This window comes from Micromys minutus, assembly GCF_963924665.1.
Source record: "Micromys minutus genome assembly, chromosome: 6".
In the NCBI taxonomy this organism is placed as follows: domain Eukaryota; kingdom Metazoa; phylum Chordata; class Mammalia; order Rodentia; family Muridae; genus Micromys; species Micromys minutus.
The window spans coordinates 58,395,904-58,414,051 of record NC_137975.1 but is presented as its reverse complement, the minus strand read 5'-3'; positions in this window follow the sequence as shown (position 1 = coordinate 58,414,051).

Genomic DNA, 18,148 nt, shown 5'->3' with positions numbered 1-18,148 from the left:
ATCAGAAAATAGAATGATCTCCCATGTCCATGGATATAAGCCAAAGTATTTAAATGGTTACAATATAAGGATTTAAAAAAACAAATTCTACTGATGCTCTTCTAGGAACTATGCCTTTCTAGTACTTACCTTAGACCATTTTCCTCAGCAGCCTGCATAGCATCTTCATGTACTGTCAAAGCCAGCTTGTATGTAAAAAGTTCTCTCGAAGGATCAAAACTAATTTCTCTATATCCTGTTGCCATAGTATATACTCAGAAATAGAGTCTACCATCTAGTGATAGTCGACATAAAGAACAAAGCCAATCGGTTGCTTCTGGGAATTTCCTGAACAATAATTCATATAAAGCTAAACTGTGCTAAGTAGTGAGATTTTCATTTAATGACTTGTATCTTTATAGCTAACTTCTTGGCTTATCGCTGTTCAAACTCTGTTCTTAGTTTTTAATTATACCCTTAATTAGCTTACAAACTGGGAGTGGGGGGTCATAAGACCTCATTGTACACCTGTGGTGTTTGTTAATATTCTTTCCACTTTTCCTTTTTATCAGCTGTCTTCCCCCTTTCCCAGTTAAACCCTTAGCTTTCAATATCGTCCTCCAATTCTTTCATATCACATATCTGAGGATCCCATTTATATTTTTATTTGTGTTGCACAATTTAAGACCTGAAATGGCTTTTTATGCATATTTTATTTAGTTAACCCTGACCCTGGAACCTCATTTCTCCTTCCCCCTTATAGTACTGCAGGATCGGACCTTCCTGTTCCCAGTATTTTGTCCTCTCTAATTTCTCGAATATTTCACCATTTCTCTTTCCTAAATACATACTGCTTCCAACGACCTTCCTATTTAGCCTCCACGTGTACTCCAAGTTAAGATTTGAAGCTAAGGATCACCGATGAGAGCAAGCATGTAACAATTTTCTTATTTGACCTGGGTGACCTCATTTAGCATAATTGTCTCCGTTTCTGTCCATTTACCTGAACATTTTCTGATTTTGTTAGTCTATACCAGAAAAACCCTTAGATCCAATAAATACTTTCAGCAAATTTATAGGATATAAGTAATATTTAAAGGTCAGTAATCTTCCTATGGCAAACACGTTGGAAATTAACTCACGCACACACACATAGGGAGGGAGGAAGGAAAGAGGAGGTTGCATGTGCCCAAACATCTAGAAATAAACCTAACCAGAAAAAATATTTAAAGATTTATACTATGAAAGCATTAAGACACTAAAAAAAATTGAGGAGTACATCAAAATATTTAAAGATTACCCATGGCTTGGAGGAAATTATAACTATTGGAACTCTACCAAAAGCAACCAACAGATTCAACACACTCCCAATTAAGTTCTCAGGAATTTTCTTCAGGAGCATAGAAAATAACAATGCCAAAAAATGTTACAGTGGTACAAATGACTAACAATCCACAAAGAAATCTTAAATAGAAAAAATATATATCATCATAACCTAATTTGATTTTGTGTGTGCGCACGTGCACCTGTGTGTGTGTGGGGGGGTGTGTTTACCAAACTTTGGGGAAAAGGCAGCATCTTTAATTAGTGGTGTTCAGAGAAGAATATTTTAACTCCTAGAAAATGAAACTATATCTTTAATTCTTATCTTGTACAAAACTCAACTCAAAATGGACCAGAAACCCCAGTACATCACCAGAAACATTGAAACTGTTAAAAAAAGAAGTAGATAATAAAGATCAATTTATAGGCACTGGTATCAGTTTTCTAAATAGGACACCAATTATCTTAGGAGGAAAGACCAACTGTTAACAAATTGTATCTCACAAAACTAAAACACTTCTATGGAAAGAAAACTGTCAAATGAATCAACAGTCCACAGAATAGGAGGATATCTGTAGTATAGATAGATAGATAGATAGATAGATAGATAGATAGATAGATAGATAGATGATAGATAGATAGATAGATGATGGATAGATGGTGGATAGATATAGATAGATATGATTAGATATAGATATAGATATATAGATAGACATAGATATAGATGTAGATATAGATATAGATTAGATATAGATATTGGCATCTAGAGTATAGAAATAACTAAGAGAACTAAAGACCAAGAATACAAACTGCCCAAGTAAGTTATGGCATTGAAAAGAAATTTCTCAGAAAAAGAATTGTAATTTGCTCATAAATATTTTTTAAAGTGTCAGCTTCATCATCTATCATATAAATGCAGATTAAAAATACTTCAAGGTTCCCTCTTACCCACATCAGAATGGCAATCATGAATAACAGAAATAACAGTAAATGCTAACTGGGGATGGAGGGAATAGGGAATCCTTGTATATTGTTAATTGGAGTGAGTAAGTGTTCTAGACCTTGTAGTCCTCTGGGCAGATCATCTTCTTCCATCTTTTCCCTAATTCGACCACAGGGATTAGCAGCTTCTCTCCATTAGTTGAGTGCAAACATCTGCATCGTCCATGTTAGATGATAACTTGTGTCTTCAACAGAAGGGATATACTTGCTCTCCAAACATTTTTATCACCTTTTGTCCATCTTCGATCCTCTCCTCAAAGAAAATACTTTTTGTAACAGACAGAGACCAGAATAGTGGATACCAGTCCCAGTGGGTACACCTCCAAAACACACAGGTATCCAAGGCTCAGGGAACTTTGCAAAAGATGATGCAGAAATATTTTAAGAGCCAGAGGATCAAGTAGTTTACTGTGAGGTTGTGTCTCCTCATGTTAGAAGTTATGTCTGCAAAGTCTCAACAACATGACTGCCTAAACATGTGCTAAACAAGAATTACAGCAAGGGTAGAAAAGGGTTCATAAGGCTTCAACCATAGAAAAAGAGGCAAGAAAACTTTGACTAATTCCAGGTTACATCTTGTTTTACATGTACTTTTTGCTCATTGTAACTATTAAGATCTTAATGCACACTATCAAACCTTTGGGGGGAAAAAGGCCAAGCACTGACAAAAATGTATTCATATACTTTTATGCAAAAATGCTTAAAATCTATACATTTATCTTTGTTTTTTAAAATAAAGTTGTTCAATTAAAAAAAAAAAGAGGCAACTTAGAAAAACTGGGAGAGTGGCAGTTGGTCTTCTCCAGAGAAGAGCACACTAATCAGTTGTCCAGTAAAAACCTGCATATACACTTGAATATATAAATATGTTTGTAAGCATTATATTTAAGAATACATGTATATATGTATATATGAATGCAATAGCAATTAGTCTAAAAAGAAGGCATGAATTTAAAGGAGAGTTGGAAGGGGTATAATGAAGGGTTTCAAGTAGCTGTTTTCAACCTGTGGGTCATGACATCTTTGTCAGTCAAATGACCCTATCACAGGGGTTGCCTAAAACCATGGGAAAATACAGATATCTACATGATGATCTATAGAAATAGCAAAATTACAGTTATGAAATAGCAACAAAAATAATGTTATGGTTGGGAGTCACCACAACATGGAGAACTCTGTTAAAGAGTCATAACATTAAGGAGGTTGACAGCCATTGGTTTAAAGGAAGAAAAGGAAAGGGAGTAGTATTGTAATTATAGTCTCAACTTTTTTAAAAAATAGAAAATAAAAATAAGTAGTGAAAGAGGATGCTTTTCTAAGTCCTATCTAGGACAGACACAGAGGGAGAGGGCACACTAATGTCTCCCTGCAATGGGTTTTCAAGCACATGGAAATTGTAATCTACAGGGAAAGCTATTGAAATAATTTTCTAAAATTTTCCCTAGTGCTTGCAAGAACACACTTGAATTCTACATTTGCAATAGAAGGTTAAAATAACAGTGTCTGTACAAATTACACTGTTTATGCAAACTGTTACGGGGAAGCCACTGTCCTGATCTGATTTGAAATGAGAAAGGTCAAAGTTTCTAGATACCAAATCAGTTACAAGAATTATAAGACCTTGAACAGGCAGAAGATAGTGAGCTAGATTAACTCTCTTTCCAACAATCATTAACTCCACATAAAAGAACTAAATCCTGGAAGTAAAGATATATACACAGCATTATTGATTTGTAAGTTAAAAAAATCACCCATTTTATGTAAGAGATTTTTTTCATGAGTCATCCCGTTAAGTTCAGACTTCCTTCTTTTAATCCATATACAATTGCACCGCTATAGTAGTTCAAAGAATATTTCTTTATTCTTCATAATTTTATGTGTATATAACAATAAGATATAAGCAAAACTTTGTACCATTTTCCCCTACAACTCTTCTGTATCTCCCTCAACATGTTCTCCTTACAAACTTTGTTACTTTTTATTATCATTCACTTACATCTCAATCGCTGTCCCCTCCAGGACCACCCTCCCACAATCCCTACCCTTATGTCCCCTCCACTACTCCTCTGAGAGAGTAGAGGCCTCTCATGGGTGTCCTCTCACCCTAGCATGCACGTCAAGTCTTCCCAAGGGTAGGTGCTTCTTCTTTCAGTGGGGCCAGACTCTCTAGAGCTCAGTGAGAAGTGATTCTACAGATAGGCAACAGCTTTAGGGACAGCCTTCATTCCAGTTGTTCCTGGCTCATATGAAGACCAAGTTATACATCTCCTACATATATGTAGGGACCTAGGTCTAGCCCATGTATGCTCTTTGGTTGGTGGTTCAGTCTCTGAGAGCCCCCAAAGGTTCAGGTTAGTTGACTCTAACTAGTTGGTTTGGTCTTACAGTTCCTATCCCCTTTGGGGCCCACAATACTTTCCCCAACTCTTCTGTAAGAATCCCTAAGCTCCATTCAATGCTTGACTGTGGGTTTCTGCATCTGTTTGAGTCAGCTGGTAAATGGAGCCTCTGAATGGACAGCCATGCTAGGATCTTCTCTGCAAGCATAACAGAGTAGCATTAATTAGTGTTGGGGAATGGTGCTTAACTGTGGGATGGGTCGCTAGTTGGGTCAGTTGTTGCTTGGCCATTCTCCCAGTCTTTGCTCCATCCTTGGATGTCTTGTGGGCAGGATAAATTTTGGGTCAAAGATTTTATGGGTGTTTTGGTGTACCTATCCCTCCATTGGTGTCTCTGCCTGGCTACAGGAGGTTACCCCTCTTCAAGTTCCATATCTCCACTGCTGTGAGTCTCAGCTAAGGTCACTCCAACTGATTCAGGTAAATTCCCCACAGAACTCTTATTTCCAGTAATCTTGGCAACAAGAATTTCTGGGTATCTTGTCTAGAATAGGAAAGACTTCTTGAACTTTGGAAACAGAGAAGATATTCCCACTACATGTAAAATCCACACAAAGAAGTTGAGAGACAATGTTCTTGACTGTCCACATTCATTTTTCTTCCAGCTTGGTTAGCAGTCTGGAAGAGGGGAAGCTTACTGCCCAGAATAAGCAACAGGTGACAGGATAATCAGACACTGATGCCAGACATAGGATGGACCATCTGCTCTCTCAATATAGAATAGCTGTAGCCTGAAAAAAAATTTAGAACTAAGCAAGGGCTCCAGATTCATACAGGTAAGTGACTGGATATTAATTTGGACATTAAATTACTGACATTGTGTTAAATTAAAATCACCCAGAATCCCATTTTCTTGACTTTTCTTGACTATTTTTATTGATATATTAACTACATTCATCTTTAATTAATTTTTTTTAAATCCTCATCCCTATCACTTCCATCATTACCGAACTGGGTTCTTATAACCTGAAGCTAGATAAGAACAGAGGATAACATTTAGTTCCATATTCTGATACATGAAACTCACTTCTTGTCATTCATCTGGTGTAATTATAGCCTTCTTTCTTTTGGTCTTCAGATAGCCCAAGAATAACAAAAACTTGAGATTTCTCTAACTTTCTAACATTCAACTTGTGGGAAGAGAGAATTTAAACAGTGTGCTGCATAGTGAACAAACAAAAATGAATATGTTATTTTCTACAAAGTCCTGTAATGTAATTAGTTGTTTAATAACACAGAAAACAGTAGCTAAGATAAATTTGCTCTTTAATTTTTCAATAATTGACACAAACTTCCTGGAGATTAATTACTGACATTGTATTAAATTAAAATTGCTCAGACTCCCATTTTCTTGATTTTTGTATGTTTCTTCATTAGAAAGCTTTTAAATCTTGCATTATTTGAATTCGCTAGTGCCCTGTAGTACACACAGTAGTGAATGATGCTTTTGAGATATTTCTCAAAATTTTTACTTCCAAGTAAAATTCAAGAGTAAGCTTTTTATGAGAAAACTGTTTATTTTTTTTTAACATTCTCACTGAAGAAAAACATGACTTCCTTTCTTGCTTTGTAAGTGTTGCACTCAGATGAAGATCCAGAAAGAATAGCTGTGCCATCAAAGGGCAACACAGCAGGGTGTGGGGAGCAGGGAACTATTTGGAAAGTAATCAGAAAGAGCTAGAGTTTATTATACCTTTCAGCTGTTAAAACATACATGTTTTCAATAACCGAAAAGCAACAAAGCAGTGTAGACATAATGTGTGCATTGTGTAAAGTTTACCTTTATATTATTCAAATGCTGATTTTTTTGTTCTCATATCTTGTTTTAATCTGGACATGGCATTGTAATGCTTATGTCAAGAATCTCCTGTCTCAAGTTTGTGTAAACAATTCTTACCATTTACTTTCTGCCTTGTCAATAAATGTTGATCACCCAATGGCTGAGCAGAAGAGAGAATAGAATAGTAAGTCCACCAGTCAGGGGAAGAAGAGGAAATACTATGACCAATTAAAAAGGAAATACATTTTATGTTAATCAAGAATATTTCATTGCATCAGTGTTTTAATGCATAATGTAAAATCCCAAAAGTCTAATGTTATCTATACTCTTATAATGTCATATGACAGCTACAATAAAAGGGCAAGACAGAATTCTTAACTTGGGAGGACCAAGGATGTGACAATATGATCTTAATAGAGTATTAACCTAAAAGTAGTTGTCTAGGTGAATCTACACAATATAAAATGAGTACAAAATTCAAATACTTGGAGGAAAGACAACAAAAAGGAAGGAAGCCTTTCAAACTCATTCTATAGAATATATATTTCACTGATTTCAAAGGCCAACAACACACCAAATGGAAAAAAAAAAGACTGGACTCACTTCTCTAAGAGCAATAATGATGTGTGTGTGTGTGTGTGTGTGTGTGTGTCTTTTTACAAGTATTTAAAATGGTACTAGAAAATTTAGCAAGATCCTATAAGAGAAAGAAATGAAATTACAAATAGGGAGGAGTAAAAGGTACAACTATCCCTATTTGTTGATACAATTGAATACATAGAAAATCTTAAAGTCTTTATCAAAAAAATCTACTAGGACTCATGAATTTAGTGATAACAGAACAAAACTAGCATTGAAAACAGTGAGTTCCTGTGGTGGTATGATTAAAAGTGGACCCTGTAGGTCTATAAGAAGTGGCAGTAGTCAGAGTATGGTCTTGTTAGAATGGGTGTGGTTGTGTTGGAAAAAGTGTATCTCTAGGGGTTGTGCTTTAAGGTCTCAAAAACTCTTTTCCAACTTCCTGAAGATTCAGATGTAAAAACTCTCAGTTAACTTCCTGTGTGCCACCATGCTTCCCACCATGATGATAACGGACTGAATTTTTGATCTCTATGCCAGCCCAAATCAAATGTTTTTTTTTTTTCTTTTTAAGAGTTGCCTTCAAGGGCTATGCTAGAGTCATATAGATACTACTGAACATGTTTGTAGCTAACCATCAGTCTGAATTTGGGGATCCCAGTGAGGCTGCTAAACAAAGGACCTATGGAACTGAAAGGGATTGCAACCTCATGGGAAGAACAACATTATCAACCAAACAAACCCTCTCACACTCCCATGGAGTAAAACACCAACCTTTGTGCTCACTTTGAGAGACATATTGATCCAGTTGTATATGTATGTAGCTGAAGAAGGCAGTGTCTGGCATCAATGTGAGAAGAGACTTTTGTTCCAGAGAGGGCACGTTATACAAATGCAGGGGAATGACAAGGCAATGCGGTAGAGAGGGAGATCAGAAGGGAGTGCAGCTTTGTGAATGCAACTGGAGGGGGACAGAGGAATCGAAGCAGGGTGGGGTAAACGAATAACAATTTCAAATGTAAATAGAGTATCTAATAAATCAAATGTAAATAGAGTATCTAATAAAAATAAATAAATAAATAAATAAATAAATAAATAAATAAATAAATAAATAGAGGGGAAAAAAAGAGTTGCGTTGGTCACGGTGTTTCTTCACAGCAATAGAAACCCTAACTAAGACATTCTCTATACCCTCTACAGTCATTAATAAACTTACTGGTGTCTGGAGAGATACCATAAAGGGTAACACCATGTGTTCAAGCAAAAAAAAAAAAAAAAAAACAGGTTTAGTTTCTAGCACCCACAATGAAATGATCACACACACACACACACACACACACACACACACACACACACACACATCTTTAACTCCACTTACAGACAGATCTAAGATGTTCCTTTGCTTCCACAAGCACTTCTACACACATGGCACCACAAACAAGCAGACACATGTGTCCATAAAATAAAGCTAAGTTTATCTTTAAAACAAAATAAACTTTCTGAAAATAAAATCAGTAGTTTAACCTGTATTCATATGAAAACACAAAGTGTCTAGAGATAAGAATCATAAAGGCCTAAAAGTTCTTAACAATAAAAATCATAAAGCCTGAGAGGTAAAATTGTACCTTGGGCAGCCAAGAGCACTAGCAATGGCTTTTATGGTTTTGGGATCCTCTGTGGGGTGTCCATAACAAATCACCCTTAATGGATACTATACCTGCCTCTGACATTTTTGTCCAGCAACCCAGATTTCTAGAAGCAGCAGTGTCCAGTCATGAAGGACAGATTCTTCTGTTCAAATGCCTTCACTAAAATGTATATTGTATTTTTAATTAGGTTAGAAATTAGTAGATTTTCATAGTGCTTTTTCATATACTTTTAGCTTCGGCTTGCTCACCCACCCCTCTTCTACCGTCAATACCTCCACACCTTTATAAACCGTTAGCCCCAGGAATCCTAGGCCCCCCTTATTTATTCTTTTTGGGCCTAGGTGATCTCACTTAATAAATATAGAGCCATCCATTTACTCACAAATTTCATGATGCAATTTTTTGTCAAACAACTAGAAAAAAAAACCAATTCGATTATTATGGAAACACTGAAAATTCAGAACACCTAATACTGATAAGGAGCAGCCTTTTTTTTCACAATATTACCTAAAGAAAGCAGCAGTAAAAAAAGACATGACTTTATGGGATTTTTTAAAATTGTTTCGTTCTCAATATAATATGCCAAAAGTATGTATTGGAGAAGAACAATTTATTAACAAATGCATTTACTTAAAGCTATACCTATCTCTCAATTTGCACACACAAATTTTTTTAAAAAGGAAGGAAAGAAAGAAGAAAAGGGGCTCACTCAGAGCTTTCCCTTAGCATCTAGTAATGCTCCAGATCCTAAAGGTCGTGTTAGCTTTCATTTGCATGACCAACTGAATAGTAAGTGTTCAAATATATGAGTCTATAGGGACTATTTCTGATTCAAAGCACCATATACATCCAAACTGGAGGATTAGGGAAAATCACAGAGTTCAAGAATGAATGAGAAATCAACCAAGAAAACATTAGGAAAGGAAGTAAAGTTGATGGTTTTGATCAAAACAATTTAAGTCAAGGTTGGCCCATTTCCTGCTTCCATAGTTGCATGGAGTGACTTTCCACGCCTGGGTGTCCTGCTGACCCTTTTCCAATCAATGTTGACAAGAGAAGGGACATGAATCACGGGATGACTGACATTGTGATGTCACTAGCTTGTTTCCCATTTTGGTGACTCTAAGGAATGAATACTTGATTGTGATTCTTGTTTCTTGATTTTTCTATCTTTTTTACCTTTTAGAAATTATTTTTAATATCCAGATTTGTTTGTGGAATTTGCAAGGTTTCTACATATAAAATTATGCTCTTTGTGACAAAATATAATGTTTTTTTTTCCTCCACTTTGAGTACCATTTTTACAGTGTCAGAAAGTAAAAGAATTATTCCATCTCAGATTCCTGGTAATACCATTTCAGGCTCAACTAGAATTTGATGTCCTTGATGGAAAATCCCCTATATAATCACCCAGCTCTCTTTAAGGACCCGAGATTAAGATGGCCCAGCTAAGTTTCTGTTAAACTGCTTGCTTGTTTAACCTCTCACTTTAGCTAACTGCTTATTTTACCTTTGTAAAATCTCCTCCAGTAACAGCCAAGTGAGACGCCATGGTGTGGAATTTGCCTTATAAAACATAGAACTCTTTTCTGCAAATGTTCAGTGCTACATTTGTATCCATAATACCTTAATAATGTCCTATATGGCTTAATAAAGACTTTTTAAAAAGTCTGTGTCTGAGTGGTCTTTTTTAGTGTACATCCCATAACATTTTTAATATATTTTTGTTATCCATGAGTTATGTCTAGAACTTACCAAATCATGCTGAGTAGTTATGGAAATGTCAATCATGAATTGAGTGTACATAATATCACCTGTGGATTTTCCCTTTGCAAAGATGGTTACATTCAGATCAGATCTGGCTACTCATACATTCTGAATTTTTTCTTTCACTATGAGAAAATGATAAATTTTACCTAGTGGTTGAGGTTTCTGTGTTGAGATCTTATTTATTTTTCCCACCCCATCCCCAGGTCCAGTATATTTTCACTGGTAGAACTTTGTATGCTGAATGAAATTTGAATTCTAATAATATATTTCTTTTCATTATATAAAAAAATGCCTTTTAGTATGCTCATAGTGTTGGTGTGTTTGTTTTCCACTGAGGATTGTCATAAGGTATTATACTTGCTTGTGTTATGTTTCAGCTTGACACCAGCTAGAATCATAAGAGAACAAGGAACCTTTATTGGGAAAATGCCTCCAGGACATCCAGGTGTAAGAAATTTTCTTAATAAGTGATCAATCATGAGGTCCCAGGCAATGGTGATAATCACCATCCCTGGGCTTGTAGTTCTGGGTTCTATAAGAAACAGGCTGAGCAGACCAGGGGAAGCACTGGGTTCTCTAAGTAAACAGGCTGAGCAAGTCTGGTGAAGCAGGCCAGAGGCAGCACCCATTCATGTCCTCTGCATCATATCCTGCTGTCAGGATTCTCCCATATTTAAGTTTCTGTCCTGACTTCCGTCAATAATAAATACAAATATGGAAGTAGAAGCCAAATAAACCCCTTCCTAACCAACTTGATTTTTGGCTATGGTGTTTTATTGTACCAATAGAAGCCCTAAAGTATTGTACCTAAATTATTCATGAGATAAGGAGATATATCATTCTACTGTGATAGTGAACATTATTTTTAAAACTTTAAAAGTACTATGCCTAAAAGAACCATAAAAATAAAAAATGCCTGACTTGTAAGCCCTACTTACCTAAAGACAGATGACTTCCCAGAATGCAGTGGGTTTTTCTTCTAATTGCCTCTGTTTTCATTTCTGCATACAAACTTGCTTGTCCCTAACTGCATATGGGCAGGATGTGTGATTGACTGATAGCAGAAGCCCCTGTGCCTAATTATAGTATGTGTGCTTGCCCCTCATAGCACAAAGGTAAGAAATTCATAGCCATGAGTATTTTGCCTTTATAAATTCATGACTAATATAATTCAAGACTGAATCTTGAAAGTCTCTTGGGAATACAGTGCCAATATTTAATAAAACCACCTATTTGTTAAAATTTATTCAAGGTCATGTTAAATATCTGAGCAGACCCAAGTCCATAAAACAATTTTATTTCTTACAAAGTCTGTGTCTGGTTTCAATACTGAGTTAACCCTGGGTTTGTCGAATAAGGTAGAAATCTTTTTTTCTTCCTTTCACTGGAACAGTTTTTACAAAACTTAAAGTGTGAGTAGCTAAAAAAATCCCAAGTGAGTGTATAAAGAGACAATAAAGTCAAACATTAATATGCATTACTGACAAGATCATTGCCTCAGACCCATGGGAAGTAGCAAAGTCTTCTTCAGCTTAGCCTCAAATTTTACAAAGCCTTCCTCTAGTCAGTATGTGAAAGTTGAGAAAGTATACAGAAAGCTCAACTTCCTCCTCCAGGATTTTTACATTCTGAGACTTCATCCCTACAGAGCTCTCTCTGTGTTTATGCTGTAAAGCCCAAGAGTGTGTTGTTTCGTATATATATATATATATATATATATATATATATATATATATATATATATTTCTAGTTGTAGTGTAGTCCAGCCATTGCACATACTTTTAATCCAAGGGCTTTCTGCTTATTGTAAGCAAGATCAAAAAAGTCAAACATAGGTCAAAGAAGAGGAAAATAAAGTACTAAGTTAACAGGGAATGGACATGAGGAGAAAACCATGAGGAAGTAAGGAGGATGGATGGAGAGATGCACAGGAAGTAGATGAGGGGGATATTCAGATGGAGGGGGTTTTGAAATTTCATGGAGAAGAACTTTCTTTAGGAAGGTCAGCTGAGAAGGTCATTGAAACACTTTCTCAATATCTGTCTCCCAGTCTTTATTGGTACAAGAGAACATTTGACATTTTGTTAAAAAACACTGGCACTCCAACATGTGGCATAATCACAAGGACATCACAAACTGAGAAGCCATCAGATTTTGTAAGTTACTTGGAAAATCCTCAAAACAAGAGGTAAGCATTGGAAATACTATACTAAAAGGCACGAAGACCCAATATAGTGCTACTTTACATGGTTAGAAAAGACAAGCAGAAAATGAAGATAAATGACTTTAGATAGACATAATACTAACTATAGTTGCTGTCCGTCTAAATCATATTTTCTTTAATAGCCACAGTGTTTTTGAGCCAAATATTAAAAATATGGATCGATAGGTAACAAGCATTTGAAAGACGTATAAATGAAAATAAGAAAAATACTCAGTCACAGACAGAGGAATGTAGATAAGAACCTATCATGTCACCACATGATGAAACTGAAGAGGATGCAGCCCCAGGATGTTAGAAAACCAACCTTATTTTATTGATTTTACTTTGGAAGACCTACCTGAAGATGAGAGACTCCAAGGTTTTGAAGAATTAAACAGAATTGTATAAACATATTAGATTTGAGGAGATTTGAGAAATTTGTCCTTTTATATAGTATGCATTTACCTTATGTGAAGTAGGAATTAAATTCACAGGCAACTCAAAGCACCAAAGAATGGAAAGATTTGGCAACAATAATTTGGCAACAGCAATACTGGAAGTTGGTCCTCAATTGCAATCATGGCCATAGTAAAAAGAGGAAGCTAGAGACAACAACAAAATAGGGCTAGAGGTATTAATATTTCCCAAGATCAGTTGCTAGGTGAAGGTCTGTGTTACAAGGGCCGCTTAAGTTTGATAATCACACTTTTGCAATGTCATTTAGCAACTTTAGATGCTCAGGACAAGGTTAAAGAATCAGGAAAGAGATCTTAATCATGTATTTAACTTATACAAGGCCCAAAAGAAGCCTTCCTGACGTTTTGCAAAGATTGATATCAGGTACGATATTCAGTATTATGTTCAGTATTATATTCAGAAGTCAGACAAATATTAAGCATGTTGTTGGTTGTTGAAAATGCTAATTCAGGATGTAAAAGGAGTATCAGGCCTTTAGAACCAAGATCAGCACCATCAGATGATTGGATCAGAAATATGACTGATATTGGATCTTACATTTATGATAAAAGAAGTAATTGCCAAGAATTTTAAGAAAAATCAAAATGTCACGTCTTAATTATGATGAGCAACGTCAATTGTAAAGGTATTGGAGGTAAGGCATTGGCAGAAACAATGAATGGGGTTTTGGTTGTTGTTGTTTCCCTTGACATACAAAAAGAAGACCCCAGTCTTCTGAGGTATGCAGAAAATGTGGCAAAGACTGGCATTGGACTAATAAATGCAGATCAACAAAGGACAGACAAGGTAATCCTTTGCCATTTGAAAATACAATAAGGGGCCTCCTTCAGGCCAAGATACTAAATTTGGTTCAATCATTTTTTTGTCAACATCAGAGAAACTAATCCATAGATCAAATAAAAGATTAATGCCTGTTTTTTTAAAAACCACACTGCTCTGGGTGTAATCAAGGACAGAACAGCTTCAGTAGATAAAACAAAATACTCAGGAAAGAACAGAAAGTAAGCCTTTTGGTAAACTGCTAAAATGATCAGAGACCAGCTAAAAGTACAAATAAATGCCATTGAAATAGAATGTTTAGTAGACATGGGAGCAGATGTAATAATAATTTCACCAAAATGTTGGCATCCAGATTGACATCTTCAAGAGGTAAATATTCAGTTTCTAGTGGTTGGAACTTTATCTCTCAAAAACATAGTGCAAGATGGGTTGATTGTAGAGGGCCAGAAAGACAAATAGGAACATTAAAACCATATGTGGCTAATATAGCCATAAATTTATGGGGACATGATTTGTAGTAGTAATAGAAAACACAGATTAACATTCCTCCAGTCTCAGAAACAAACCATAAAATAATGCTTCTAAGACAAATATTAAAAGGTATTATCAATGAAGGTGCTAAAGAAAGAATTTCAGGAGCTGAAAAGGGGTTGCAACCTCATGGAAAGAACAACATTATCAACCAACCAAACCTTCCAAAACTCCCATGGACTAAAATACCAACCTTTGAGCACACATTGAGGGACCTATTGATCCAGTTGCATATGTAGCTGAAGATAGCTGTATCTGGCATCAACGTGAGAAGAGGCTTTTGGTCCAGGGAAAACATGTTTTCCCAGTGTAGGGGAATGACAAGGCAGTGGGGTGGAGAGGGAGATCAGGAGAGAGTGCACCTTTGTGAAGGCAAATGGAGGGAGAGAGGGAGGGGAGAAGGGGAAAGGGATAACATCTCATATGTAAATACAGAGTATCTATTTTTTTTTAAAAAAAAGGTATTATCAAGAACAACCACGGATTGTCTAGGTTGACCAAAGCAGGACGAAAGTGTTGGTCTTTTAAAGGTACCCTGGCTTTAAAATGGTTACCTGTGTGGGGAAACAATGCCTTTGGCATTAGTATAATCAGAGGTACTAGAACACTTGGAACAAGGGCACCTAAATACTCAACACATTGAAGAATCTACTGCCCTGTGAAATTTCCTTGTGTTTGTCATAAAGAAAAAATCAGGGAAACGGAGGGTTTTAACAGATGTTTAGGCATAAATCATATGATTATGTTTTATACAGCCTGGAATTGCCTTCTTCATTATGTAACTCGTGGCTTTCCATAGTAATTGATTTAAGAGGTGGCTTTAAACAATCACTTTGCATGAACATGATAAACAACAGTTTGCCCTCAATACCTATTTTAGTTTTGCAAATAAGAGATATCATTGCAAAGTCTTACCACAAAGGATGTTAAACAATTCTATCTTGTGTACATAGCCATAAGAAATGATGCACAAACCGCTTCCCCAATTTAAAATTTATCATTAAATGGATGGTATCTTATTGGCTGACTCACATGCAAATATATTAAAAAATGTTTATTAAAGAAAGATAATTTTTCCATGTCAGGGATTATAAATTGCTCCTGGAAAAATATGAGAAGGTTTTATTAATTGTCTAGGATATAAGCTAGGTCTACAGAGAATTTGGCCACAGAAAATAGAAATCAGGAAGGGTCAATTACAAACTCTTAATGTTAAAACTTTTCTGCAATTGGATTAACTACTCAAGAGCTAAGTAGTTCATTTCAAACATTACATGGTGATAAGGACTTAAATAGTCTATGAAAATTATCAACTGCAGCTGAGAGAGATTTGGCTCTGGTAGAAAAGATATTACAAGATGCATATGTGAACCGTTTGGATCCAAACCTGGATTGTATTTTGATTATTTTTTTTGCCTTCTCCTCATTCTCCCACAGGCATTCTTATACAAAGAAATGATATTTTAGAATGGATGTTTTTAGTATACAAGCAGAGTAAAAAATAATATAGACCTATATAGAACTGTTTCTGAATTAGTTCTGGAAAGAAAGATGAGACCTCATTAATTAGCAGAAATAGACCCAACATAAATTGAGTGACCTTTTACTAATGCTGCCTCATCATAGGCAGAAAATGAACACTTGCAAAGAGCTTACAGTAATTTTGGGAGGGGAGAGATTAACAACAGATATCCCCAAAGCAAGAGACATCATTTTATAACAAACAGAAACTTGATTCAATTCTCCCTTATATAGTAAAAGGGACACCAACTTCTGGAGCCCGTACATTCTATATTGATGCAAATAAATCAAGCAAAGAAGGTTGTAAGTCAGGAAAAATAAGTAAAGTGGCTAAAAGTCCTTATAATACAGTTAAAAAAATCAGAGCCATACGCCATTCTTACAATTTTATTAGATTTTACTGAATCTCATAATGTCTATACTGACTATCAATATGCAGAAATACTTGTTTAACATATTAAAACCACCAAACTTGTGGGGCCCTGCCTGCACGTTCTCCATTACAAGATGGCACTGACATCCGGCTGGAGTTAGGAGTAAACAAGTCATGTGCGCACATGCTGGGTAACTTTCTACTCCTTGAGCTCTGCCTCTCCCGTGGCGTCATAGGGCCTGATGAGTTTCAACCAATCAGGGGGCTCCACGTCCAAGGTAAGGACTGATTCCTATATAAGGGGATGGGCTAGATAGTCCGGGGTCTTCATCTTCACTTGTTGCAAGCTTATGCTCTGCCTCTTGAGATGCATTAAAGCTTTACTGCAGAAGAATCCTATTTCGTGTGCCACGTCATTCTTGCTGGCGAGACGGTTGTGCGGGACACAAACTGATTTCACATGATTAAAAATTAACTTCACTCTTTATTTAACTACAACAAGTAACCAGAAATAGAAATCATCTATTATAAATTCACATATCAGATCCCATATATGTCTACAAGGCCCTCGAACACAAGGTAATGATGAAATTGACCAGATATCTGTACAAAATATGCTAGAAAACTCAGAACTTTATAAGAAACATCATGATAACAGAAAAGGATTGAAAAAAGATTTTTTCTATCACTTGGCAACCAGATAAGGAAATTATAAGAAAATGTCAACTTGTTTTATGTATAACCAAATTCCACAACTTGCAGAAAGTAACTGAAAAGATACTCAAAGAAATGAAATTTGGCAAATGGAAGTGTTTCTTTTTGCAGAGTTCAGAAACATAAAGTATGTGCACCATACCATAGATAAATATTCAGTATTTCAATGAACAACTGATTTAAGGTCTGAAAGGGCTTTTTTCTGTAATACTACACTTATTAGAAGTTGTGGCTATTATGGAGATGCCTATATAAGACTGACAGTGGTTCAGCATATAGCTCCAGTAAAATTAAACAGCTTTTTGTGCGTTACATTGTAAAACATATTACAGGTGAACTAAGCAATCCTTTAAGAAAAGCATTAAAGAAAGATTTGATCCTACTTTAAAAGATGTTTACAAACTGAAAGGGAAAGTAAATACCCCACCAGAGATAGATTACACAGGACTTTATTAACATTAAAATTTTAAATGCTAATGAGAAATAAAGTGCTGCAGAGAGGGATTGGGTAATAGAAAAAGACTATTGAATTAAGTCATTCTGTATATTTTAAAGATCTGTTGACCTCAAAATTAAAACTAGCATATGTGTTACACTGGAAAAGAGGTTCTGTCTTTGTTTCCAGAAGAGAAGAAAAGCTGTTGATGCCATCAACATTGGTAAAAATTACCTTTAAACAGGGGAGACTATGTAAATAAGGAGGGGCAATGGTTCATTAGACAGTATGGGCATTCAATACAAGCTAACTTATAAAGACCAGGAGATGCCTTTCATTATATCAGCCATGAGAAAATAAAAGTAAGCACTAATAATAATTTCAAATGATATTTTACCAAAGGCACATTTGCCTTACTGGCATGAAATGCTTTTGAGTTTTCTTCTTTTAAAAGAAAAGGTATAATTTTTTGTTGTTTGACACTAAAAGACAGTTTAGAGACTTAAAATGTCTTAGCAAATTTAAAGGGTTCCTCCAGGCCAAACATGTCTTATGAATCTTTAAAAGTTGGGGTGAGTCATAAGTAAGATAAAATATTTGAGCAGGGTGATGGTAGCCCATGTCTTTAATCT